This window comes from Podarcis vaucheri, assembly GCF_965113315.1.
Source record: "Podarcis vaucheri genome assembly, chromosome: 6".
NCBI classification, from domain to species: domain Eukaryota; kingdom Metazoa; phylum Chordata; class Lepidosauria; order Squamata; family Lacertidae; genus Podarcis; species Podarcis vaucheri.
In genome coordinates this window covers 51,535,867-51,562,803 of record NC_138764.1, presented here as the reverse complement: position 1 = coordinate 51,562,803, position 26,937 = coordinate 51,535,867, and the positions used below count along the sequence as shown (strand labels likewise).

The following is a 26,937-nucleotide window of genomic DNA, read 5'->3' as shown; positions in this document are numbered from 1 at the left end:
CAAAGTCTGTTAGGGCAACATCTCATGTATTTCAGTAACCTTTTTTAAAAAAACAAAAGCACAAATTTTCAGCTGAACTTTGGGGAACATTTCTGACACAGTATACACATTCCATAGTCATTTGCTGCTAATCTAATGTGTAAAGGCATATTAATAAATACATTCAGCTAAACACAATGCTTCCTCCAACTTGGATCCAAAGAGCAACTTGTGATACCAATCCCACTTATGCAGGTGTGTGACCACTTCTGCCAATTTCCTCCACCACCTGCAATGTGTCATGCACAGTTAGAAAAGGTTCCACAACCTTCAATAGTGGGAAGAAGGTAGGAAATGCCCACTGAATGAGCATAACTCTGCTTGCGGTCCTTTGGATTTAAGCTTAAGTTGCCATTCATCCTGATCAAATTCCATATTTTCCCATATATTTATAATAGACAATAGTTTTTTACAGGGCAAGTTTTGAACTATAAACTCATGAAATATGTCATTTCAGATAGGGCAGTGCTTGGCATAAATTTTCCAGTCATTCAGATAGATGGGTCATAATCTGCACATTTATTGGAGGTATGATAAGTAAATGTGTTATTGCCTTCAAACAAATGTGTGTAGCTACCATGAGCTTCTGAACGAATGGTAGTTTTTAACAGTAAACTTTCCTAAAAGCTGCATGAACACAAAAGCAACTTTATTGCATCTGAGGCAGGTGCTTTCCTCCTAAAATGAATTTAAAACATATGAAGAAAACTGTATTAATGATGTATATATGTACCAATACATATATTGTGTATGTAAACACAATGTCCTGTGTGTTGGATGATGATCACTGTAGCTAGGGATTTATATGTTTTGTACTGCACCTAATGCTTTTGAATTATGGTGTTGGAGGAGACTCTTGAGAGTCCCATGGACTGCAAGAGGATCAAACCTCTCCATTCTGAAGGAAATCAGCCCCGACTGCTCACTGGAAGGACAGATCGTGAAGCTGAGGCTCCAATACTTTGGCCACCTCATGAGAAGAGAAAAGACCCTGATGTTGGGAAAGATTGAGGGCACAAGGAGAAGGGGACGACAGAGGATGAGATGGTTGGACAGTGTTCTCGAAGCTACCAGCATGAGTTTGACCAAACTGCGGGAGGCAGTGGAAGACAGGAGTGCCTGGCGTTCTCTGGTCCATGGGGTCACAAAGAGTCAGACACGACTAAACGACTAAACAACAACAACACCACTGCACCTAACAACTTATTGGTATTAAATAAATCAGAGATGGACAGATGGTGAGCCTTACATTGGATCTAACCCCTAAAACAAATGTATATGGCTCTAAGTAATGCTAACAAATTTCAAATCAAGATATAGTAGTAGTTGGGGTTTTTTTAAGCAGCTTAAATGGTACAAAAATCAATGGACCAATGTATTTTTTTACATTATTGGGTGATAGCCAACTAAATCATAACCAGAGTTGAGTTACTAAAATAAAAGAACTACTGTTAGGAGATTTTTGAAATATTAATTGGTTTATAAATGCATTTCAATAAATACATTGACTTCAATGGGTTTACTCTGAGTATGAGTAACAATGGATACCACCCATTGTTTTCCTCTCATGCATATTATGAAGGGCAAAGAACACTGTCAATTCTGCCTTTTGAAAGTGTATTTTGCTAAATTCATTGCTTTGCAGCCACCCTCCCTTCAATGACTTAATGCTATCTGAGCACATACCTGTGAAGCACTTACTACCAAGTAAGCCAATGTTGCTATAAAGCCTGGCCATCTGTGAGGGATTTGGATTATTCCACCACCTGGTCTAGAGTGGCCCTCAAGAATTTGAAAGTTGGCCAAGTCTGAAATAAACAAGTTTCGAAAGCAATTTCCAGAGGGCTACCTTTGTCAGTCTCTCAAAGTGAAAACAACAGAAAGTCTTTTCAAGCCTTAAAGACTAACTGATTTATTATGGCATAAGCGTTTGTGTATTATCGTCCACTTCATCTGATGCAGCGTTATCCTCAGCTGGTAGACACAGGTACACTTGGCAGTGAAAGAGAGAAATGCTAGCAGTGATGCCAGAGAGAAATGAAATGAAAGAAATACAGTGATACTGTGTTAAAGCATAAATGTATGTAGAAGAATTGCAGTGACCATTCACAAAGCAGTGTTGCCGATTACGCAAATACGATTACGCATTGGCAAAGTGATTAACACTAAAATTCCACTACTGCAATAGCACTAACACTAACAGATACAAATTAAAGGTACAGAGTGTCTTTTAATTCTGCTTTATAATCTTCCTGAGAATCTCCATTTTCCTTTTACCAGTGGAGAACTAAGGCTAAAGTGGATATTCATACTTGTGTTAAAGTGTTTTTTAAATAATAGCCAGGGTTATCCATTATGGTAAACAACAACAACAACAACAACTGGGGTGAATTCAACCCAGACTTAAACTTGCTTAACCCACTGAAATGTGTAGCCTTAATCATGCTTAACTTCTGTCTTAGATTTAGGCTATGTTGTTGTAATAATGGCTAGCATATTATAGTTTGTCTGAGTTGTTTGTCTGAGTTGTGGGGTCAATGTTAATCAGTGAAGATATGAATTAAGAACACTTTTTTCTATTTTTGAGTCTATTTCAGTTTCCTATTGTATTAAGAATCAGTATAGGCTTTTCTTTCTAACAGTGAATGGAAGCTTGTGTTAACATGCATATTTATTTAGATTTAATTGAATGATTAATTGGTGGAAATGAGATCATTAATCAACTATGCAATTCGTTAAGCATGACAGCCCTACTCTTTTTTTTTCTTTTTTTTAGAAGGTAATTCCCTGCAAAGATGTGGCATCCCAAAATGACCCTGGGCCAGAAAGAGATTCCAGAATGTCCACTACAGAGGAACAGGTATAGCGCAGAATAAATAAATAAAACAAAAACGTGACCAGCCACTTTAAGCAAGTCCCACTTCGTCATCAGAAAGTCAATTCACTCAGCTTAGCAGCATTCAATTCTCAATAACATTTTGTTCTGGGTCTCTGTCAAGTTATTCTAGGCTGTGAAATTGTCAGGAATGATGGATGACTATCACCCTTCTGCTATCTTTTTGCTTGTTCCTTAGAGATTTGCAGCTGCTGACTGCAAGACTCTTTTCTTTCGTTCTTTCTTTTTTCCAAACATGCCAAATGAACAACAGTAATTACCAGAGAGCCTACACTACAATTATTGTAGCACATAACTTTGTATCGACATCTGCAAGAGACAGAATGTTCAAGATTGATTAGTAATGATATCGCTTCCTGCTTTTCTACCAATGTTCACATAGTTTATTTATTTGTATCTAATTTTCACATAAAACATTGCCTTCTCATTTCTCACTGTAGATTTCTACTAATTTCTTGCAATGTATAATGGTTTAAGCAAGCGTTCTGCCAATGCCCAATTAAGTTGTACAGCATTTGTAACGCAGGGCAGAGTAAAAGACCACATCTGTATTTGTCAGGAAAAAATAAAAAAAGTTACTCTGTTGTTCCAGAATAAACTACATAAAGGTGTACAGCAGTTCAGTGTGTGGTCTGTATAATGAGGTAAAGCAGGGTGACTTGATGCGTTTTCTGCCTCTCCCATCACGCTGAAGCACAGTGTCAAACTGCCTACATTGGATTAGGGCCCTTGCAAAGCCTCATGTTGCTGTTGTTTCTGCCCTTTACAGTTCTATGTTTTCCTTTTTATTTGTGTTTCCCAAGGTCCATGAGCTGCAACAGATTTTCGATATGCGTTCCCATATGCAGAATGGTAGACTGGAATGTAAGGACAGCTGCTTCAGAAAGGTTGTAGCTCTGTGGTAGATAGAGTGCATGCTCTGCATAGAGGTCTCAGATTAAATCCCTGATCTCACAGAATTGCTTATCCTCCATCATCCCATTTTTCAATATCAGGACACGCTTCGGAGGGGGGGGAGGAGTGTCCTGAGCTCTTGCAGGAGTGCAAGACCCCAAAATGTGTGTCTTTTGGTCTTGTACTCTGGTGTGAACCAGCTAGCTCACGCCAGAGCACTGGACAAAAAAACGAGACATTCTGGGATCCAATGAGAATGTAATTCAGGGAAGTCCTGCTCAAACCTGACCAAGGCAAAATAGTCTGACCAAGGCAAAATAGAATGATACTATTATTTTCCTTGATCTGGACATTATACTTACGTTGATGCAGTTAAAAGGACTAAATAAGCTGGAGAAGAAGTAAGGTTTACAGCTCAGTGATGGAGCGTATATGTCACATGGAGAAGATCCCAAGTTCAAACTTGATTTTAAAAAATCTCAGATAGTAGGACTAGAACAGAATGTTGTCTGAGTCTTTGGAAAGCTGTTGCCAGTCAGAGTAGAATGTACTGTTATACAACAAACTCTGCTTACACTGCCTCAGTACTATGGGGATGTGCAACTGATAATATTTTCAAGACATGTCATTTCTACTACTACTACTACTACTACTAATAATAATAATAATAATGGAATATGTATATGCCTCCTATCTAACTGGGTTGCCCCAGCCACTCTGTGCAGCTCCCAACAAAATATTAAAAATGCAAAGTAATTTGCAATTCTCATCTCAAATTTTAAAAACACAGTTTGCTATTTAGCTGCTGAGAAACACAAGCCCCAAACTCCAGTGGGCATGGAAAACCAGTAATGCAACTCTGGATTGTGACCATAGTAATCTCCTCATCTATATTCTGATCAGGTATTTGAACCTAAATTTCTCACACCCAATCCAAACACAGTATTCACTGCACCATGCTGCCCCTTGGTGGTTTAAGACATGAAAACTGGTAAAAATGTATTAATGTTTATAATGAAAATTCATGGCTATTGCATTGTAGAACACCCCCTGCAGAAGCCAATTCCATGATGCTCCTTGTCTCATCTTTCCATATCCTATGCTACTTTCAAAAGAATGAATAGTATCTGTGATGCAATATACTTATTTGTTCACTTTCAAACCTTTGTTCATCAACAATGCAGTATATATTTTTAAAGGACAAAAAAATGAAAACAGCAAACATCTGCATGTAACAGATACGTAAGTACTTTGGTAAATTTACTGGTTTATCCAAGATTAGAAGTATTTATCAACAGAAAAATATAGACTGATCATCTCAGTGGTTTACAGAACAATCCACCCCACTTTGTGATAGGTTGTTTGGGGTTACTGCAGCATCGGGTGGAGGTTTCCCTCCACTGGCCTCTGAGATGCCAGAGTCACTCTGATAACACATAGCTCTGCTTCCATGCACCCAATACTCAGGTGAGTGGAAGTGCGGCCAGTACGTTCCCCAATGAAGGAGACAGTGGAAAGTTCTGGAATCAGGCATTCCAGGAGCAAGCAGGTGCTGAGCTGGCCCAGCTTTTGGTGGAGGCTCTGTTATTCTGTTAAGCCTTGACGGGCAGTAGCCAAAATGTACACTGCATCCTTCCATTTTTGTAAAGAAAGCCATGAACAAATAAACAAGTGTATATAGCTCACCTAGCTTCTTCCCCACTTATACAATCCAATACAGTGGTACCTCGGGTTACAGAGGCTTTTGGTTACAGACTCCACTAACCCAGAAATAGTACCTCGGGCTAAGAACTTTGCTTCAGGATGAGAACAGAAATCGTGCTCTGGCGGCGCAGCAGCAGCAGGAGGCCCCATTAGCTAAAGTGATACCTCAGGTTAAGAACAGTTTCAGGTTAAGAACGGACCTTCAGAACAAATTAAGTTCTTAACCCGAGGTACCACTGTACTTGGCTATGAAACCCCTACATGTATAGCCCCTGAAATATTTTGTACCTAATTTTGAATTAACAGCAGATGTTCTACAATGAAAATTAAATGACCTTTATTTCTTTTTTTAGGGTGGGGATCCAAAAGATTGCTCAAGGAACTTTGCAAGATAACAATAAGGTTTCAGAGGTGACATTCAGCCATCTCTGATGCAGTCAAAAAATGAGGAAGTTCTGGCTCATGGGCAGAAGGAATTGCATGTCTCTATAGATCCCAACTGTTGTGGCTGCATTTACCAAACATAAACCAGCTGCTTCCTGCTTTACCCTTTAACCCTGTAAATGTTATCTCTATTGATATTACACCTATAACTACTGTGGAAGAGATTTAACAAGGCATTATAGAAGCTTCTGAGTTTGTCTGCAGCTCATGCGTGCTTCTAATTGGAAATTACTGCACTGTCTTCACATAGAGATAAGGATTTATGTCATTTTATCTAGAGAATAATTTTCTCACAAGAGAAAAAATTAAAACCACATTTAATCAAACATTAATTTACCATTAATGTGTTCATAAGTTATCTTACTTTATTTAGAAATTGTCAGTTATCCTGTTTGTGTATGCATTTAAATACAAGTCAGTCACTTCCTTTCTTCCTCCTCCTACAATACTCATCCCCATTCTCATGATATTACAGTATCACTATGACAACAATCGTACTGTTTTAAGAATGCTTAGAAAGGGAGAATGAAAGTGATCTTATCTGTGCAAGTCTGCCTGAAAAAACATATGGTGAATGAAGGAGAGCTGAAGAAAGACGAAACAATACATTTACACACACAATATTAGTTGAGATTCATATAACAGCTATTATTAAAAGCTAGCAGCAGCATATAATTTTGAGTTCATGACAGTATAACCTAAGGTTTGCAATCACGTACTCAGTTAAATAGGTTTTAAGTGAGCGTATCTGGATAGAGAAGGGCATATGTATACAGTAGGTAGCAAAACATTTACAGGAAACTAGAGAAAATCCTTTCTTTGCAACGATACTGCTAATGTTCTAAGGCTGTGCATTATGAGCACCAACATCTTGCCCTCAAAAGAAGTTTAGACAGTCTAACTTTGAATTGTTGACATCTCGGTTTATTAAATCCTATTTACAACAGACCATGCTCTATTTTAGTGCAGCTTGTGGAGTTCTGTTCAGAACTTCTGAGTTTTATACTTACTGCAATTTTGAAATTGCAAGAGTTTGGAATCAGGGAGGAGCTGAATGAGTAAGGTTCGATCCAGACAAAATGGAGATGTTGACGACAGTTCTTCCAGTTAACACAGGAGAAAATGAAGGTTCAGTAGAAGGTTGTATTCCCATATACACTCTTGAGCTGCTCCTAGACCTAAGCTCTGTTCCCGAAACCTGGCTGGCATGTATCACAAGGAATGCCTTTCAGCAACATAAACTGGTGAGTCTGTGGCTGCTCCTGGAGAAGGTCAGATTGGTCACTGGCATTCAGGTCTTGGCAACCTCCAGGCTGGAGTTGATGAGGCTGCCTTTGAAGTCTGTTGAAAACTTCGATTAGTTTGAAGTTCAAAGTGTTTACTTTTAAAATACTAAAATACTGTCTTTCGATTAACCTTTGAAGGTGTAACTTGAGTAGTTTTGTCCAGCTGATTTAACAGCCACTGATAAATTATGATGTATTTTAATGCTCCTTTCTTGCAGTTGTGTTATAGTTTCTTCTTTATATTTGCTGTTATCTGTTGGTTGGTGGTTTTGATGCCTTTATATTTGCTGGTCAATGCCTGAGGGCTATGTTCAGCTGATAAAGGAGAAAAAAGCCACATATCAATAACCAGGAGAAATTGGTAGACTGGAAACAGCCATGAGAGTGGCAACCACTTGACAGGAAAGTGAAGATTCTCAATGCACTATGCTTCCAATGCAGTGGATATTCTCCCATGCTTGTATATTGAAGGAGAAGGTTTCTGACTTTCATGGTTTATCACTATCTTCCTTGAAGGTATTTCCCCATTGTTACCTTTCCAGGAAAACTGCGCTAAACTGTCCTTTGTGGTGGCTTGAAGACCTGATTGAAGACCAATGAGGTGCAGATCACAGCTTACATGTAGACCAGCCCACAAATAGTGAATTTAGTCAGTGGTCATAAACATGGACTCAGATCATGGTTCAAGGATTGTAGGTGAGGAAGCAGTCTTGTCCCTGTCAACTTTTCCAAGGACTAACATAGCAGGACACGCTGGAAGTCATTTGATAATTTGAAAATGACTGACAATAGTTGGGTTACATTATAGCCAAGTGACAATATACTTCAGGATCTAGGTCTTCAACAGATGCCACATCTTGTACCGCATAAACCCAGCAGCGAACCCCTTCCTTAGGACAGCTGGTGCAGAACTAGGCACAGTATCACAACAGCAAGTAACCTCTGTGCCCAGTTCAGATGGTCTGCAAAAGCACCATAGGACCCAAAGCACTTGCAGAACAGCATGAACTTGCCTTACTCTGAAATGCTACAAGACAAAACTACCCATTGGAACGATAATTTTATATGATTGGGAGGCTCACAGCCAGCATCTAGCAAGTAACAAATAATGCAAGAAAAAAGCAGGTACAGGAATGGATAAGGTAACTTAAGGAAGGAATAAAAGTTTTCAATCTCTTGTTTCCCTGTAGCTCCCTGTGACCCCTTAAAAGGCCACCCCAGGAAGTCAAAGGGTAGTTCTGAAATGAGGTGTAAGAGGCTGCCTGAGAGTTTAATTATCATTAGGACCCAAGTCCAATTTTGGATAACTCTATCTATCCCCCAACAGCTTCCTACACCCCATCCAACATTGTTGAGGAAGACCTAACCAACTGTTCAGAGCAGCTTTCTGGGAATAGGGGTTTTGCTGGATCTAGAAAAGGATACAAAACTTTCCTTCCATAAATTTCCTTCATGTAGCATATATGAAGATCCAAGCCATAATTAGAGCATGTGTGCTGATCAGCCAGCTATGTTATTTGAGACGGCACAGCAGTGGGGAAAATTACTTTGCTCCTGACAGTGAGTGGGCACAAGGTAAGAGTGCTGCAAGGCTTGAGGTGGTCAACAAAGATGTGAGCCTTAATAAACTGCTTACATACACCCTCAACAAAAACACCTTCAATAAATCAGACTGAGTCTGAGCTACTGCACAGCTGCATTTCTTGACCCATCCCTTATCCTTCAGAGACCATCCTTGATGTCTGCTCACCTGGAGACATTGTAGGAAAAGCAAGAAGGATAAAGGACTACGTATATTATCTCTCTTGACAAGAAATCTTGAAAATGCAGTTATGAAAATGAAAAAAGAAGTCCCAGGAAGCCTGAAAAGAGTGGAGTGGGGTGACACAGTTTGAAGTCTCTGACCTTTTACACTCTGGTTTGGAGGGAAAAGCGAAAGGTCTATTCAATGGTAAGGTACTTGAAATGGAGCTGTAGAATATCTGGATATGCTGGAGTTTAAAAGTTTTAAAATAATGATAATAAGCCAGCTCAACGTCTTTATAAATTTACCATTTGTCTTGCCTACCAGCAAGACTTTCTTCAGAGAGGCTGTTTGGAAGTTGGGTTTGTTGTTGGTATCAGGAAAACTTGTCTGTTGCCTTCAAATGTTGAGATGCTTGCTTTTACAAGAAATAGTAGCATGACATGACCCTGAGGCAAGCCTGTCACCTTCATTGCAAATCTTTAGGTGCCAGGCAAAAACATTTCTCTTCTCCTAAGCCTCTGGCTAATTAAGCAACATATGGCCTTTTAAACTGGTGGTGAGGGCATTATTTTGCTTGTTTGTTACTATGTTATAAAATTTTGTGGTTTTATGTTGTAAGCTGCCCTGTGATCCTCGGATGAAGGGTGTTATAGAAATTTAATAGATAAATAAATAAAAATAAAATGCCCAGTCTCTTTTCTCACCTGTAATGCAGGAGGAAGAGTAGGGTTTGGAAGAGGTCTCAGGTGTAGAATAGCATGAACAGAATCATGAGGAAAAAGACATTGAAGAAGCTGTGTCCCATGAAGATTTCCACAAATAGACATTGTTTGTCTATTTTTTTATTGTATGTTAGTTTTAAAAATAACCACATGAGAAAATGAAGAATATCAACAGGAGAGACCTTTATTTTTGCCCATGAAAACAAAAAAGAGAAAGTAAACATCTGTAATATGCTTATCATTTCAGCCAAAAGTTGGCCAACAAAAGTTGTGCTTCCCTTTAGCAAAAATAAGGAATTATCTTTTGACATTCTTTCTTCAGAAACAAATGTCCATTCCACTTAGCCCATCCTAACAGCCAGATCCTTTGCTTAGCTCCTCCAGAGTATCAATTTGGTGGTGTGCCTTCTGTCTGTGCTGCCCAGTCTCCTCCTCTCTTCCCATGGTGAAAGAAGGTCTGCTGGCAAAGCAAAGGAAAGAAGAAGAAAAACAAGGTTGTGTATTTTTGTACATTGTTGAAGCATGTGCACTTTCAGTCATTTAAGTGCCGATGTGAATTTTTATTTTTCATAATATGTAGTTAAATAACTTTTACACCTCCAATATTATTGCTCATACCATCCTTATTAGCATATTGTTCATGTTCATTTTATAATGTCATTATCATGCAGTTGTTGTTTTCATATGTGAAGGTTTGCCATTTACATTTTTCTTGAACTGAGATGGCTACTGAGAAACAACCATAGATCCTCTGCTCCTCAACAGAAGTGCCTTTTCCTGTTTCCTCATACTTCCTCGAAGTAATATTATTTAGTTAACAAAATCTTTATGTCCCGCACTCCCTGTTCTGTTGATACAACCTCCAAGGTGGCTACAGTTCCTTGTTTGACTTCCATGGGGCTTGGAGCACAGTTCTACAATGGTTCAGTTTTTTTCTTGTGATTTGTCTCCCTTCAATAAACCACACACATTAAGCCAAGAACAAACCTCGTCCAGAGTGAGAGAAACCATGAACCTGGGTTCATATGCCATGCGAAGCCAAACTTTCACTTAGTCCAGGATAACATAGCAGGAGCAGGATTAGGAAAGAAGCACTTTGGTCATGATATTCACTCCAGGAATGCACACAAGTTGCTCATTTGCCCCAAGGCATATTTCAGCTTTATGTTACATGTGAACTAGGTCAGTGTCAAAGCGATAAATTATTTTAAGTTCAAAATTGCTTTTAGTCTATGCTCTGAAAGCATGCTCAGATTTATATAAATAGCCTTTTAGTGCCTAGGATGGAAAAATAGGGATGAACAAGATAAACAAAGGACCAAAGCAAAACGTGTCTTAGAAGAATGTGAGCCAACAATTAAAAAATAAAGTAACACCAGGAGCTTTAACTTTCTTTTGATCACAAATGTGCTATTATGATTATTAAGTAAAGAACAATGTCAAAACGAATACATCAGAACAAGCTCCATATTTATGGAACTGTAGGTTTGTAGTATTCTTCACTTTAAGGGTGATAATTAAAATATTTGAAACACCTACCTATAAATCTGCAGACATTTAATATAGTGTGCAATAACAGAATTTGATAAGGATGTCACCTTCATCAAAAATCATAGTTAACTGTGTACAGCTTTTTCCTAGGGGATTTTCCAAACAGAATTAATTGTATTTCTTCAAGTTAATTTTACGAAGAAATATTATAGCTAAGCATAACGTGTAATTTGACAAACAAACAAAATAACACTTTTACTTACAGATTATACATTTCTCTGACAAATTTCTGCAGTGGGGGAAAAGTGTTGCAATACCAAGAAACAAACAAACAAACACACAAAAACCCACCACAGAACAGTTGACCTAAATTATCTTCAATCTAAACAGCTGTTCACAGTACAACGCCACACAAAAGCTTCCTCTGGTTTATAATATAACTTTCATTTTAGTATCCAATGAAGTCATGGGCAAGGACTCCCATTGTGTTTAATGTGGACAAGGTACCATTATTCTTGCTAAAAACAAAACAGAAAATGAGGATAGAATTTGAAAAAAAATTACTGCAGTTGTTCCCAAGATGGAAATTGCTTTACAGTGGTGCCCTGCAAGACGAATGCCTCGCAAGACGAAAAACTTGCTAGACGAAAGGGTTTTCCGTTTTTGCGTTGCTTCGCTAGACGAATTTCCCTATGGGCTTGCTTCGCAAGATGAAAACGTCTTGTGCTTTTTTAAAAAAGCTGCTTGAAGAGGCGCAGTTGCGACGGACCGTGCTTCGCAAGACGAAAAACATTGCAAGATGAAAAGACACGCGGAATGAATTCTTTTCGTCTTGCGAGGCACCACTGTACCATGAATTTCTGTTCTCCAAGTCTTCTGGATGGCTTTCCTGTTATGGGTTGTAACTTCCTGGCAGCTGGTTGCCTATGCTATCTGAAACATGCACTGATTTAACCAGCTAGAAATGGTAGTTTTAGAGCAGGGGTGGCCAACTCCTAAGGGACTGCAATCTACTTTCAGAATTAAAATCTGGGTCAAAGTTGCTGAGCTTTTTTTAAAGAGGAGGAATGCCCCATTTTATGCCCATTTTGTTGGGGGGGTTCAGTTTTGGGGGGGGACTTTTAAGGGGGACAGGATTAGTCGCTCACCAAATCAGCACTGTGAAAAACTCTGTCTTCCGTTACAGATATCAGGAGAAAATCCAGGCAGGGAAGAGGGGGCGGGGCCGGGTGCTCTTAGGTAAAAGCAAAGGAAAATGAACCCGTGATCAACAGCGATCAACTGCAACCTCCTGGGGATCGACCACTCAATCCCGATCGACCTGCTGGACATCCCTGTTTTAGAGAATTTGTTTCCAATACATTTGCATCCAAACAAATAAATGGACCCCAGACTTCCTGCAAACTGAATAAAAGCAAAGTGCTCTACAAATATATAAGGTATACCAACAGTGTTCTTGAGGATGAGTAGAATTAGCTAAGAATGAGGGTAAAATTATTTCCTGATCACTATGGAAGAAAAAAAATCATGTTGTGGACAAGGACCTTATCTGGCCTAAAGACCATTTTGTTAAAGTGAGGAATTAACCCCCTTCAAGTAACAGGTGAGAGGGATAATATTGGGCAACATCAGTAAGACTCATCTTTTATCAGTATAGATGTCGTTTAAGACTTTTACTGGCTGAATTTGTTTTAATTGGTTTTAAAGTATGTTACTTTGAGGCACTTACAAATAAAATAAATAAATAACTTCTTGGAACAACTATTATGCCACACCTCAGGGGTGCAAATTGATAACTGACCATTTACATCCCCCCTTAAAAAAAGATTCTAGGCAAAGTTACAAGGACTCTTATATCATCAGGAGGAATCAGTATATGACATTATTTCCCCTGGCTCTAACTCTGCGCTCAAGGACTGTGCCAAGAAATGGGTTTACTGAAGAACAAGAATTGCAGTTATTTAATGGAAATGGAGCTATGTACAGCAAAGACAGACGCACTCTCCATCATCATAAGGTTATGCTTTAGGTTTCTGTTTTGCCCTAATATTTTATATCTGCTTCCCTTTTGGAACACACATGAAACCATTTAAAAGCTTTTGTTTCTGGTAAAAAATCACTACAGAACTAAAGAATATTAAGCTTTATAACAAAAATCCTTGAAAAGAGTGTATTGCAAAAAAAGAACAATAACAACACAATTACAGTTTTTGCCACGGAACTGTTTTTAGGATTACTTCCTGACTCGCAAGAGAGAGACACATAAGAAAAGCCCAGCTGGACAAAACCAAAGCCCCATCTAGTCCAGCATTCTTTCCCCACTGTGGCCAACCAGATGCCCTTTGGAAAACCATGAGCGGAATATAAATGTAACTGCACTGTTCATCAGAAGCTAGTATTGCAATGATAGCTTGCACCTACCAAGGTTTATCAGAATTCCCCATAAAAGTTTACACTGTATTTAAAAACAACCCTTTACATTCCTTGAAATTCCCTGCCTAAGCTGAAATCTCCAATTTTACCTTGCAAATTTGCTGTTGGCAAAATTTCGCAGCAACTCAAGTTGCTTCTACTATGCAGAAAAGTTCAATTTCTAATGGATTTTTTATGATGGTGGCCTATAAAGATTTTGGTTTATTCTCTAGGTTTTGCATTGGTGAGCATGTCTGAGCACATTTCTGTTTTGTAACAATCTAGATGATAAATGCAAACTTCTTTAAGCAGCACTGAAATGCTTCTAAGTGAAAAGATTATCCCATCCTTTTTGAAGTGATACTAAGAAATGGCAATACTTTTTTTAAAAAATGAAAACAAATTTAAAACTGCTATTAAATGCTACTATTTCTGGAGATTTTTTTTTAATGAAAGAGGAATAAGAAAGCTGAGACTGAATAGAACCTTTGTTACCATAGATACTGGGCAGGTGTGTCATTTTCAACTGTAAGCATAAATTTGATAAGAGGCTTCTCTGCAATGGTACCTGAATAATGTACAGAAGATGTGCAGAAAAGCACGGATGGGGTGGGGGAGAGACTGAGCTAGCTCACACCTCACATTTATCTCACAGTTGATCTGCTATCCAGTCTTTGAAATTTCCATTAAAACAAAGGGAGAACAGGTTTTTAGAATTTACTGGGCTGTGATCTCTCCAATCTGTTCACCCTTCACTCCACCACCTTTTACGTAGATATTAATTCAAAAGGCTCTTGCAATGGGTGACATTTCTAAACATCTGAAAGTCTTTTTTCAGAGCGCTGTCTTCAATGTACAGAAGTTGAGAAATATTAATTTCCCAATGGAGATAAGTGAGAAAAATATTGGCTAGGGAAGGAAGGAGGAGGGCAAAGAAGGATGCATTGCAGTTAGTAAGCAGCTGTATAGAAAAGAGAGAAAGTGTTTAAAATGCATTTCAGAAGAATTTAATGTATATTAATGATGCATTCTATGAAACCAGCAGGTTGTCAAACTTTTACCATATCAGCAAAATTGCATCACACTACCCTGAACTTTTATGAACAGAACGGAGACAAAAATGTCACTTTTAAGAATTTTAAGCAATTTGCCCCACTTCAGTGCTATCCATCCTGCTCCTCATTGGAGGACAGCTAAAACCATTTTTAAACCTGGTGCAGCGATTTATTTGGTAAAGGCTGCTATACTCGCCCTCTGGAAATCAAATGTACACTGCTCAATCAGCACATGTGCTGAAAAACAATAAAAATAATAAATGCATCTAATTTGAATCAAGAATTTTCATCACGAAGAACCCATACATGCAAAAAACAGTTATAACATTTAAATTTGATTCTGGAACACACATTTCACATCAAGATTGTGGAGAGCTCAGGCATACCTAGGTAGACAGAGACCATTTAGGCTTGCTGAAAACTAGGACAAACCACATCCCATTCTGAAAGCAAAACCTATTAGTCTATGGAGCCATGCCCAGATAACTACCACTTATGGAACAGACATTTAGCAGTTTTAAGTTATTCCCATAACTGCCAGGCTTGTGAATGGCAGATGGGGTGTTCAGGAGAAGACAGCCCCAATGCACCATGTTTGGGACCTGATAATAGGAACACTCACGAAACTAGTGCACAGCCAAATCTTTCAACTAATGTTTTTCACCCATTTGAAAGGTGTGGTCGTGGTCCCCAAACAGGAATTCTTCAGCTACAGAATCCTATGATGGCAGCCCTGAGAAGATGAATCCACTCTGCTGTCCTTCCCATGTGGATCCACTGACAAAAAAAAAAGCCTGCATCTTGTCTCTTGAAGTCTGAGGAAAAATCTATGCCACTGAACTCCTTTGGTAGAAAGGGTGGAATATGAAATATTAATATTAATAATATGTAGATGATCCTCAGGGCACCTTCCAACTCAATGATTCTATAACTCGGTCATAGACTCCTTGTCTTGGAGGATAAAAAAAAAAAAAACATTGATGAGTGTCCCTCAAACCAGTTGCCAGAGCCTAGAAAACAGTCAAGAACTATTAGAAAATGGCCAGTTGCAACACTCAGGGGTGGGTCTTCCATCCTGACTACCCAAACTAGACTGTATAGCTCTGCAAATTGCTGCAAAACTCAGCTGACAAGTTTTATCTTCTGCCTCAGCTGCAGGACTGCTAACTACAGTCCTGAACAAGCATTCAGCACCTTGGACAAGGACCCATAACCTCTCTTTGCCTTAGGGCTTATCCACACTTAGCTTTTGCCCTGCAGGTTCCAGGCACAGGGCTGTGCTTTAAAGTTTCCTGCCTGAGCACCTTTTTTTCCACCCCAGAGCTTTCCCCACAAAAACCCACTCTTTAAAGCTGAAGCGCAACAAATAGCAATTGTGAATAAGCCCTGTTCCGAAACTCTAGGCCTACTGATTTACATCTTGCTAAGGCAATCAATTTCCTTTGGATCAGGACTGGGATGGGGGGATATTGAAGATGTCCTTGAAGAGGGTAGGTTTGTGCTTGCCTTATTAACTGTAGATTAATTAACTTATTTAATATGAGTTAATTAGCCAATTAAGTGTATGAAGTGACTGAGAGGTCTTTATGGCTCTTGGAACTTTAGAAAAACCCCATGAGTGCTCAAGTGGCCTGAGGCTCTCCAGTGTGGCAGAACTTCCTGACATGCCTATGGGACCAGACAGTAACATGTGAGGTCATGCACATTCCTCGAAATGCTGCCAAGCTGGGAATCTGCAGGAGAGAACCCTGTGCTGCAAATGTGCACAGGACTTTCCTAAAGGTTTAACAGCCTAAATATCCCTTGGCCATCTATTACAGTTAATGAGGTAAGTGCAAATACCTATTTCTATACATCAATGATGCCAGAGAATGAATGACAAGTGAAAGGAAGGGAATAAAATATGAGGGAAAGAGAGGATACAAAGTTGGGCTCTTGGCCTACAGTTATGCTTAAACCACCAGGTTAGGGCAAGTGCATTAGGAACAGGTCTGATGTAGGATGGAGGCTATGTGACTAGGAGTGGAAATGACAGACACTGAAACAACTGTCTGTACATGGAACTGCTGTTATTTGAGTGTCAACGAAGACACACATGTACTTTGTAGAGGCCTTTTACACTTGACAAATGCCACAAACACCAATAATTATTTTGTCAAAGGCATTCTGTACAGCAATAGTTCCCAACTTTTTTTGATGGTGACCCACAAGTCCAGATGTACTTGGTATGATGATTCATCACTTTATTGACACATGAATTTTGGAACATGGGTCTCTGGTAGACATTGCATTTAATTTTTAACTACGTGTTTGCCTATTTCACAGCCATTACATGAGGCATCCAAACAAAAAAATACTTAACATCCCTATTCATGTGGAATTTGTTGAAATATTTATAGTACTTACAAAGTTATTCACAGTTTTGTTTATGGGAATGTAAGTACACCAACCATATGACTGCAGGATATTGCTTCATAAGCTATAACAATGTATTCTAAAAACAAATGCTTAAATGAGCAGTGTTAGATATAATTAACTGTGGCTATCTTTTATAGTTTAATTCATGATAAAGTCATTTTATCAAGTATCAATGGGGTGCCTGAACTTGTATTTTGCCAATAGGGAAGTCAATGCAGGATTTGATGGTTGTCAGAGATAGTCTCACATAATTATTGATATGTAATGTTGATATATTATTCCTTATTTCAACTAAGCAAACCTCTATCACCCTTGGCTTAACTATTAACTAATCTTGTTGGCAGATCCAGTGATGGTTCACCACAAGGTGCTGGTACAGGGTGTTGTTCTGAATTACTATTACAGCTCAGTTCTGATGGTAAGCAACTTGCGGTGAACTGTTACCAGCTCTGCTGCCAGCCTCCAGAGAGCAGTTTGCAAATGTTAAAATTCAGACTTTTTGATGATCAGTTACAAGTGTCAATACAGCTTTATAATATGCCAACAAAACAAAGTTGGTATTTATCATACCAGTTAAGGATTGTAACCAATAATTATTTGGGGTTTACTTCTAAAGCCTGTGAGCCATTTAGACAGGCTTCATAACCCGCCTTGGAATATGGCCCACAGGTTGGGAAACATTGCCCTGGAGTAAATTCAACATTATACTAGTATACTCACTGAATGAAGTATTAAGTAATATAGTTATTATCTGTGGAAAAAACTGGTTCATCCATTCATAATGCAACAATCTACAGTACTTTCCCCTTCTTAAACATTGTCAAAGTGCCTAATCACTGAGCCATTTATTTAAATATTTGAAACTGTCTAATACCAATTCCACCCACTGATCTACTTAGCCTATACATTAACTGATTGTCAGTGGTGTTTCAAAATCTCTGGCTGAGGTCTCCCCTAGCCTGCTGTGGTACCTGGGAGCATTTTAGATGGAGATGCCAGGGGCTGAACTGGAATATCACACTCTGCATGAAACTATATATATTACTACTGTTGAAACCCCTCCCTCAAATCTGGTCCCAGGATGAGGAAGGAGGTAACAAAGGGAATATCTCTAAAAGACTTTCATCATATGGAATTTCCCTTAGGAATCTAAGCCAAAGTGTGTGAAATCACACATGACATGCACAATTTTCTTCCTGCTTTTATGGATTCTAATTCTGCTTTAGTAGTAACATCACTGAGAGACCATCTCCATACCCACTTATTGAGAGAACTCTGTTACTGCTTGTTGTTATCTGGATAATCAAATCATAAAGTCCAACTGGGCACCAAAGCAGAACTCCCTTGCTAACTCTAAAATACTTTAAATGCAATTTGTTCAGTAAACTGCAGTACATTAATTTTTTATATTAAGTAAATTATAAGGAAGAGTGCACTTTGCAGAATTAAAAAGTGCTCTGTTAACTTATCTATTATTCCTCTGGGAAAGTTTCCAAAGTATGTCTAGTACAATTACAGAATTTTCTATATGGGCAGGCTATAGATAGGAAAAATTCTTATCGCTCAGCAAATGATTTTCAGTATCATTTCAGAATGCTTTAGGTCTCCCACCACCACCAAAAAAGTGAAGCTCTCTGACCACAGACCAAAAACATATCAGTAGAAGCAGCTATTAACAATATTTCTGGTGACTGGGATCAGAGAACTATTGCCCACTGAAAGCAGTTAAATTAAATAATATTATGTCAAAAAGTTGTTCTTAATGGAGAGTTGGCAATGTGAAGTAAGTAGATTCATCGTGTATACTTCACTAACAGAGAGCTAATTTCTCTGAGTACTGGTCCCTCTGTACCTAAAATGGCACCACCCACAAGATGAAGGTAGCAGCAAGCTTGGGGGAACCCCAAGGTTTCTGGAAGTAGCAAAAAGTAAAAGAAAATCCCAAAGAATGTACCCCATCCCCTAAAAACAGAGAGCATGTTCAGCTGGCATAGAATGCTGACTGAATATTGGGGAGGGCATAAAACAAGGGGGGGAGTGGAGCGGAGTGGCTAAAAACCTTCACACATTTGTTTGCCAGCCCCGCTTGTACAAACAATGGGTTGTATCCAACTAAATCAGGGGTCCTCAAACTCTTTACAAAGGGGCCAGTTCACTGTCCCTCAAGACACTGTTGGGGGCTGGATTATAGTTTGAAAAAAATATGAACGAATTCCTATGCACACTGCACATATTTTATTTGTGGTGCACAAAAAACAGGAAAAACAATACAATATTTAAATTGGAAAAACGATTTTAATCAACATAAACTTATAAGTATTTCAATCGGAAGTATATGCCTGCTTTTGGCAAATGAGATGGTCAATATCCGGTTCCATATTTGTCACTGCTAGTTGTGGCAAGTGATGCAAGTGTTCACCAGTTAGTCTGGATGTGGTTGGAGATTTCAGATGTTTCATTTGGGGGAAAGTCTATTCACAGACATAGGTGCTGCCAAAGATGGTTGCGATTTTGAGTGCATGGTTCCTGAGATTAAGAATTGAGATTATGTCTCAAGAGCGAAGAGATGCATAGAAATTAGTGAGGCTGCTTGATTTGAATGCGTCTTTCAGAGAGTCAAAATTCTGTAGTTCAGCCAATTCCATTTGGTAAATCGGATCAACAATTTCAATATCAACAGAACATGGGTTCCAGAAAAGCTGTGTGTCCGGTTCATGGAGATGAAGCTCTTTAAATCTGATTTGAAACTCCTTTTGCAACATTTCTAGTAAATCCCCATATGTTTTGTTTGGGAATGCAACTGCTGGTTTTTCCTGCAACTGCTGGCTGACCTCCGACCAAGGAGGTTGGAGGAGAGATGCCTCAGCAGCTGCCAGTCTCAATCCCAAGGCGGGGCCTCCTCCCACCTGCTCTGCTGGGCGGTGGAATGAGGCTCCCCGGCCCCAAAACAGCCACTTCCCTGTCCCGCCTCGGAGCGTAATGGCTGAAAAGAGAAAGCGGGGGGCGGCCAACCTTCCCCCCCCTCTCCCCCCCTCTCCGAGAGAGATGAGAACGCAAAAGCACCAGCCCGCCTGCTGCACGTGTGCAGGATTGCATCATCCCTCCTCTTGCGCATGCATTGCCCCCCCCAACCAATGAACCAACCACTCATGGTATCAACGGACACCAGATGCAGTGGTCGCACTTGTGCACGGGACGGCATACTTCCTTTTGCCATAGACCCATTAGACAGTAGCGGGCTCTGCAATTGCCGGCCGGGCTGGGTTCAGGACCCTGGCGGGGCAGATTTGGCCCGTGGACCCCAGTTTGAGGACCCCTGAACTGAATTGTTCTGTGTGCGGGGCAATTTCCAAAAGCCCCACAGTATTTCCTCCCCTTTCTTCCCCACCCCCTATGCCCCCCCGCACTGTCCCCATATCTGCTTGGGAAGAAACCCACAGGAGTTTGGGGGGGGCATGTGAAAAGAGGAGAGGGAGGGGAAGTTCTGTTGCACTTGCAGAAGTCACTTTGTGCATGCAATGATTCAGTTGGATACGATTGTTTCCAACAACTGATTATCTGTGCTGCATGTGAGTGAGACAACTTTAAAAAGAACTTATTTTATAAGAACATGACACTTACCTTTCCCCTGAAATCTAGCTCTTCCTGCGTCAGGTTTTCATTATTATTTTTGCATGAAGAACATTCGGTATGTGCAATTGCAGCCCCTACAGCTGTCTGAAGTGGCGCAGACTACAGACAGTTTACTATTTCATTTATTTTTAAATTACATTTTTATATTGCTCACTTGATATAAAACGTCCAAGTGGCTTACAAAGAACAAATTTAAAATATTCATTAAAAATACAGATAAAAATAAACAAATTTTCAATTTTTTTAGATACAGATTAAAGCAAATATTAAAAGCAGGTTGACATACAATTATATCAAAATAGAAATAAATACAAAATACAATTTAAAAACGATTATACATAATAAAATTACATGTTAAAATTACATGCCTGAGTAGGATTGCCAAAACAAAAAGGGGTTAGTTCTTTTAGTAAAAACTATTCCATATTCAGAAGATGATAGCTGGAAACCTGAGTAAACAACAGTTTTATTCAGAAAAGTTGGAAACCAGACTGGATAAGACCAGAGAGGATAAAGAAAAGAACAAAAGAGTATGCAAAGAAAGCACCACATTTAGATCACATGTTCAAGTTGTTGGGAAACTGAGGTATGGATGGAGATGGGATTATAATTACATAGGGACATACAAAGCTGCCTAACACTGAATCAGACCATTGATCCGTCCAACTCAGTACTGTCTGCATTGACTGGTAGTGACTCTCCATGGATTGAATTTAAGACCTTCTGAATACAAAGCATGTGCACTAGCAAACAAATTGCCTGCATATCGTCAAACAGAAACAACTATAAATCATACTTTGCTCTCCTTGGCATGTGATTCTTGCAAAATTACAATTGATTAGGCAGGAATGAACCCAAAGTATCCTAGATAATTCTGCAATTCTTTCTACCTTTTTATATGGCTCAGAAATATTTAGCTGTATCACGTCTCTCAGGAAATATTAAGGTAGCATCTACTTCCTTGCATAGTTGATTGAAAAAAAGGATTATATTATTCAAGATTTTGACCTCAGTTGTGAAGTCAGTCAATAATTATCATTTACTATTCAGCAGTGGCATAAATCCTTTCCCATGTGAGAGAGGAACCATTTGAATCTCTTACTTTCATTCATAATTAATCTTATGAGTGCCTTCCAGGCAGGAAGCTATTTCCTTTGATTCAAGAATCTAAGAACAAATTTACTTCAGTGTATATTGGATAACTCACTGGCCACTTTCTTCAAGGTCAGACCCAGTAAATAAATAGGAGCATGCCAGTAAGTAGACATAGGTAGTATAGGTAGATATGGAAACTTAGTGTATCTCCTTCCTCCACATAGTTATGTAATATAGATTTAATGAAACAAATAGTTTCTGTGTGAATTGGGATAGTTCTCTTCATTCTGCGGATAGGCATTAATATTGTATCACTCTGAAAATAAAATAGTGATTTCTGAAAGGATTGCGAATAGCACTTTAATGGCTAAGAAAACTTATATCGCTGGTCTCCTTTTTGTGAACTAGGCTATTAGCTTTCAGATAATGATGCTAGAAAGTGTGCTTTGTAGCTAAAACTGTAGTTTGGTGGCAAATTATAACCAGTCTCGTAATGGAGGAAAGAAAATCCCAGGATGTTGTCACAGAAATTTCAGTTGCTCAGTTACCACATACTAAAGTCTGCAAGGGAAAAGTACAGTTTTACTTTTCTTCTTCTTCTTTTTTAGTAAGATGTTTTATGGGGATGGGGATGTTTTCTGTCTGTTTTCTGAGAGGTCCTAGAGGCTCATTTGTGTCTTGAGCAGATGGGTGTTCAGCTAAGCTATTATTCCTCTTCTCCCCACACTTCAGAAAAGTGGTGAGGAATGACAGAGACTTAGCTTCTCATTGTGCTGTGATCTGCACAGAATGGTTGTTAGGTCACCTCCATCATGGAGAGTAATGGGGGAAGTAAGCATTCATCTCTTCCCACAGAAGGAAGAGGAGGATAGAAGCCTCTAGAAAAGAATTACCATTACATAAGAGAGCATTTAACAAAATCTTAGTAAAGTGTGTATGTAAAAAATTGTGTGCCACCTTTTTGGTCAAAGTAATCCCAAGGTGGCTTACACAGATAAACGAAACATAAAACTGGAACACTTTATTCCAATAAAACTCCTACACTGACTTCTTGTGCACTCCTAGAATTCAACACAAGCTCCATGTTACCTTCAAATCACTCCATGGCCTTGTTTCCTTTATCTCTCTGCTCTTAAATTACCAATATTTATTTGCACATAGCCTTCCCTGCTTCAGCAGCACCACCCTCAGCACCTCCTTCTCTCTCAAAAGACACAGTCCTTTGTTCCTTGCTGCCCTTGATGCTTGGTTGTGGAGTCCATGGGTGCAAAGGCATCCATAATTAGCAAATGGCAAAGATTACTAAATATTTGGAATTACTAAATGCTGGGTGTCTTCACCTGGGTGCCAGACAGGTTAACAGTGTAAAAATGCAGGCTGAGAAGAAGAGCTGGAGAGAAGAATCATGTAGTACAAAGAAAGATAATGGGCAAAACAGTTACCCTGTGTTGGGCAGCAGAGGAATGTGAGTCCCTCCTCCTATGAGGGAATGCTGAGCAGAGACCACAGCAGGGATTAGGATTTCAGCGTTGGATGATGTAAACTGGGAGGGGGAGTTCCAGGTTGGCAGTGGACAGTGACGTAGTCTGCAGGGAAGATCATGGCAAGAGGCTTGGAAAGTGGGGGTAAGGCAGAACTCTTGGAATGGCTGGCTGAGACAAGCTGGGTCAGAGACACTGAGGTGGCATTCTGGCTACTCTGGAATCTAATGCTGCACTCCCTCTTGAGATGTTAATGTTCTGACCTGTCTGCACAGTAGACTCAGATGTGTAAATGAAACCATATATCTTAAAGACACCACAGTCTACATTGTGCCTCATTCCAAAGGAAATGCAACCTAGTAAAGTGCCAAGACCCCTAGAATTTTGCATAACTCAGCAGAGATTGGGGTAGCCTATAACAACATATAAACAAAACCATCACATATTTTTTCCGTTTGTTTCTGCCTCAACTTCCTTCCTTCCTCTTCCTCTGTTGTGTACCCAGTGAACTCTTTTAAATTTTAAGCTCCACAAGGCAGAGATATAACTTCTTGTACCCTGTAATGCAACATGCACCTTAATGCTGTTAAATAAACAAATAAGTCAATTTAATAGTAATTAAATAGTCAATTGAACTACTCTTCAGTTAAACTACTCCACAATTCCCTTGGAGCCCTCATGCCCTCTTAACTGCCCCAGCATGTATGCCTTCCCTCTTGGAAGATGGACACCTCTCAAATTCCAGCTTCTTAATTGTTTTACAGGGATACCAGTTACTTAGATACTTTTACACCCAAACACCCCCCCACACACACAAACACACATCAGTTGCTAGCTCAAGACACCAACTTATAAGTTGCACTGAGCTTCTATCATTGTGGCACTGCTCCCAAGTATGCACAATGTCTTCATATGATTATAGTACACAGGAAAAGTCAGCTTACCCTGTCTTAAATTGTATACCTGGGTGAATTTTAATCATTCACATAATGCATATAGGCTGTCATGTCATATGCAAGAGAGCAATATTAAATCCTTATCATTTCCTTTAGAATGGGCAAATGGTAGGTCAATCTAGGAAGTGGGGGGAAGGGGAATCCTTAATCCCAAACAACTTAAATTGTATCTAATCGCTATAAATCAAAGAGGAACTCTTTTAGCAAGTGAATTTTAGCCACGGGGGGGGGGGCAGTGGAAAGCACGTAATAACCATGTTTTCAATATATTTTGTTCCCCATTATATCCTTTTCTGTTGTGAGGCTTGGCTGAACCACTGATTACAGTCATTGGCTCTGATAGCCTTTGAATTACACATGGGTCTCATTGTAAAAAGTAGTAGAAGGCACACTACATGTGCATTTAAAATGCATTATGAACAATAGAGCCCTCTGCCTGGAATAAAAGGTGTTTTTATTTTCCAAAACATTCTGAAGCATAAGAAGACAGGCTACTAAGACCATCCATAAACCCAACCGCTAAAATATTTGTATTTTAAAATGTTTATATAGCAGCAACTCCCCACATCAGGCAACTGATGATAATTTATTTTTAAATTGCAGCCTTCTGTTTTAGGCGTATGGTTACTTACAAAGAAATACATTTTGCAAGCCATTACTGTATCCCAATGGCAAATATGTGAGTAATAGTGAATTGATTTCAAATTATATTATATAGCTATATGATTATACAAAAGCATTATTATAGACAAGACTAGACAGGGTGGACCTTTTCTCCCAACATTACTAACACTTTCAAAGAAGTGGCCAAGAGTTAAACTTCAAGCCCTTGTTGCTTGTAAGTGATGATCGCATCTTGGATCACTGCAGCAGTCTGTCACTACCTGCTGCTTAATGTATTGAATTCTAGGTGTTTGAAGTGCTAAAGATTTTGTAATTAGGCCACTGCCTGCTTGATGTAACAAAGAGACACATAAGATGCTACTCCCACCATGACTCCCACCAAAAACCTCTTCCCTGTCCATGCAATCCATTTAGCAAGGATAATGCTTAAATGCCTCTTCAGCATGTGCCAGTTTAGCATCTGAACAGTTTCACATTAGTGTGAGCTACCCCCTGGGCTATGTGATACTAATGCTCCATGCTTTTAAATCAGTACATAGGGCAGGAACACTTAAATAATAATTTGGTACACACAGATTGCTTGACAGGAAGCTTTCACAGCAATTGTGAATGAAGACCTATGTTTAATTTAACACTAAGAGTTGCATACGATGGTTACTCATGTTTACTCCAAGTATGATTTAGTCAGATATAACCCTAAGGCTGTGACATCAAACAAACTGTCCCAGTGAAAACTATGTCCAAAGATATCAGCACAACATTTTAGGTATTGCAGATTTAATCTTTTAATATGTAAGCAACCAAGTACTGCAAATTCTGTTTGATAGTCAGCTGAGTATAATATCGGTCTACATAATAGCTACTTTCATGGTTACAAGAGAATGTACAAAATGTTTATTTTCTCTAATAAGCTAAATCTAAGAGAAATTTGCCATAGAGAATTGCAACCACTTTTCTCAAGACAAACCAAAAATGAATTGGGGTAAGCCCTATAATATATGGATAAAAAGCCCTGCTAGTGCAATCATAAATGATGTAACCATTTTGCAAGCAATTCACATAAATTACTAAGGGAGAAATAAACAAAATATCCGATGGGTTTTCTCAGTACAAAGCATTTCAAACATAAAGAACAATGAAGGGAGACTGTTTTTAATACTCTGTTGGGAGCCGCCCAGAGTGGCTGGGGAAACCCAGTCAGATGGGCGGGGTATAAATAATAAATTATTATTATTATTATTATTATTAGGGAGAAATTAAGTGTAATGGGATAAGAAAAGCAGAGGTCACTGACCTAAAAAGAAGATAAAGAAAGATAAGCAATTATGTGAGTGTAAATGTTTGTGATATGGAAAGGCAGGGAGGAAAAAAGTTATATGGCTAACTGTGCAATCCTATGCACACCCACTTAGAAACAAATCCCACTCAACACAAGCCCTATTCAGGCATTTGCCTGAAGACATTATGCCCTATAGTGGGGAGAAGGGGAGAAATCCTCTTACTTGGAAATACATCAGGCAGAGAAAGTAATGACCTTTAAAAGGGTAAAGGTAAAGGACCCCTGACAGTTAAGTCCAGTCGCAGACGACTCTGGGGTTGCATCACTCATCTCGCTTTACAGGCCAAGGGAGCCGGCGTTTGTCCGCAGACAGTTTTTCTGGGTCATGTGGCCAGCATGACTAAGCTGTTTCTGGCAAAACCAGAGCAGCACACGGAAACGCTGTTTACCTTCCTGCTGGAGCGGTACCTATTTATCTACTTGCACTTTTTTGCATGCTTTCAAACTGCTAGGTTGGCAGGAGCAGGGACTGAGCAACGGGAGCTCACCCCGTCGCAGGGATTCGAACTGCCGACCTTCTGATCGGCAAGCCCAAGAGGCTCAGTGGTTTAGACCACAGCACCACCTTTAAGTACTTCTAAAAACATTGCTCATTTTTATCCAGTTTTCTTCCTTTACTTAATTTTAGGACCTTTTATTGAACATTGTTTTTTGCACTTCATTTAGCAGTATTCTCCTTTCATTAATTAACATACTCAACT

At 39.2% G+C, this 26,937-nt stretch overlaps 1 protein-coding gene and 2 long non-coding RNA genes across 4 annotated transcripts in view; 1 reads left to right on the top strand and 2 right to left on the bottom strand.

The window, feature by feature from the left end:
- LOC309534579 overlaps positions 1 to 5,982 on the top strand; it is a 59,684-nt gene extending 53,702 nt beyond the window's left edge. Inside the window, exon 3 of the long non-coding RNA XR_014220796.1 lies at positions 5,887 to 5,982. This is a non-coding gene — a long non-coding RNA (uncharacterized lncRNA). The remainder of the gene's footprint in view (positions 1 to 5,886) is intronic.
- The window catches only part of LOC309534535 (BEN domain-containing protein 5-like), a 730,363-nt gene that overhangs the window by 587,624 nt on the left and 115,802 nt on the right, over positions 1 to 26,937 (bottom strand). The gene's annotated exons all lie outside the window — the stretch shown is intronic.
- Positions 9,894 to 14,077, bottom strand: LOC309534570. Its single transcript, XR_014220783.1, has 2 exons — positions 12,372 to 14,077; positions 9,894 to 10,189 (listed from the first exon to the last, which is right to left on the bottom strand). It is a non-coding gene; the product is annotated as an uncharacterized lncRNA (long non-coding RNA).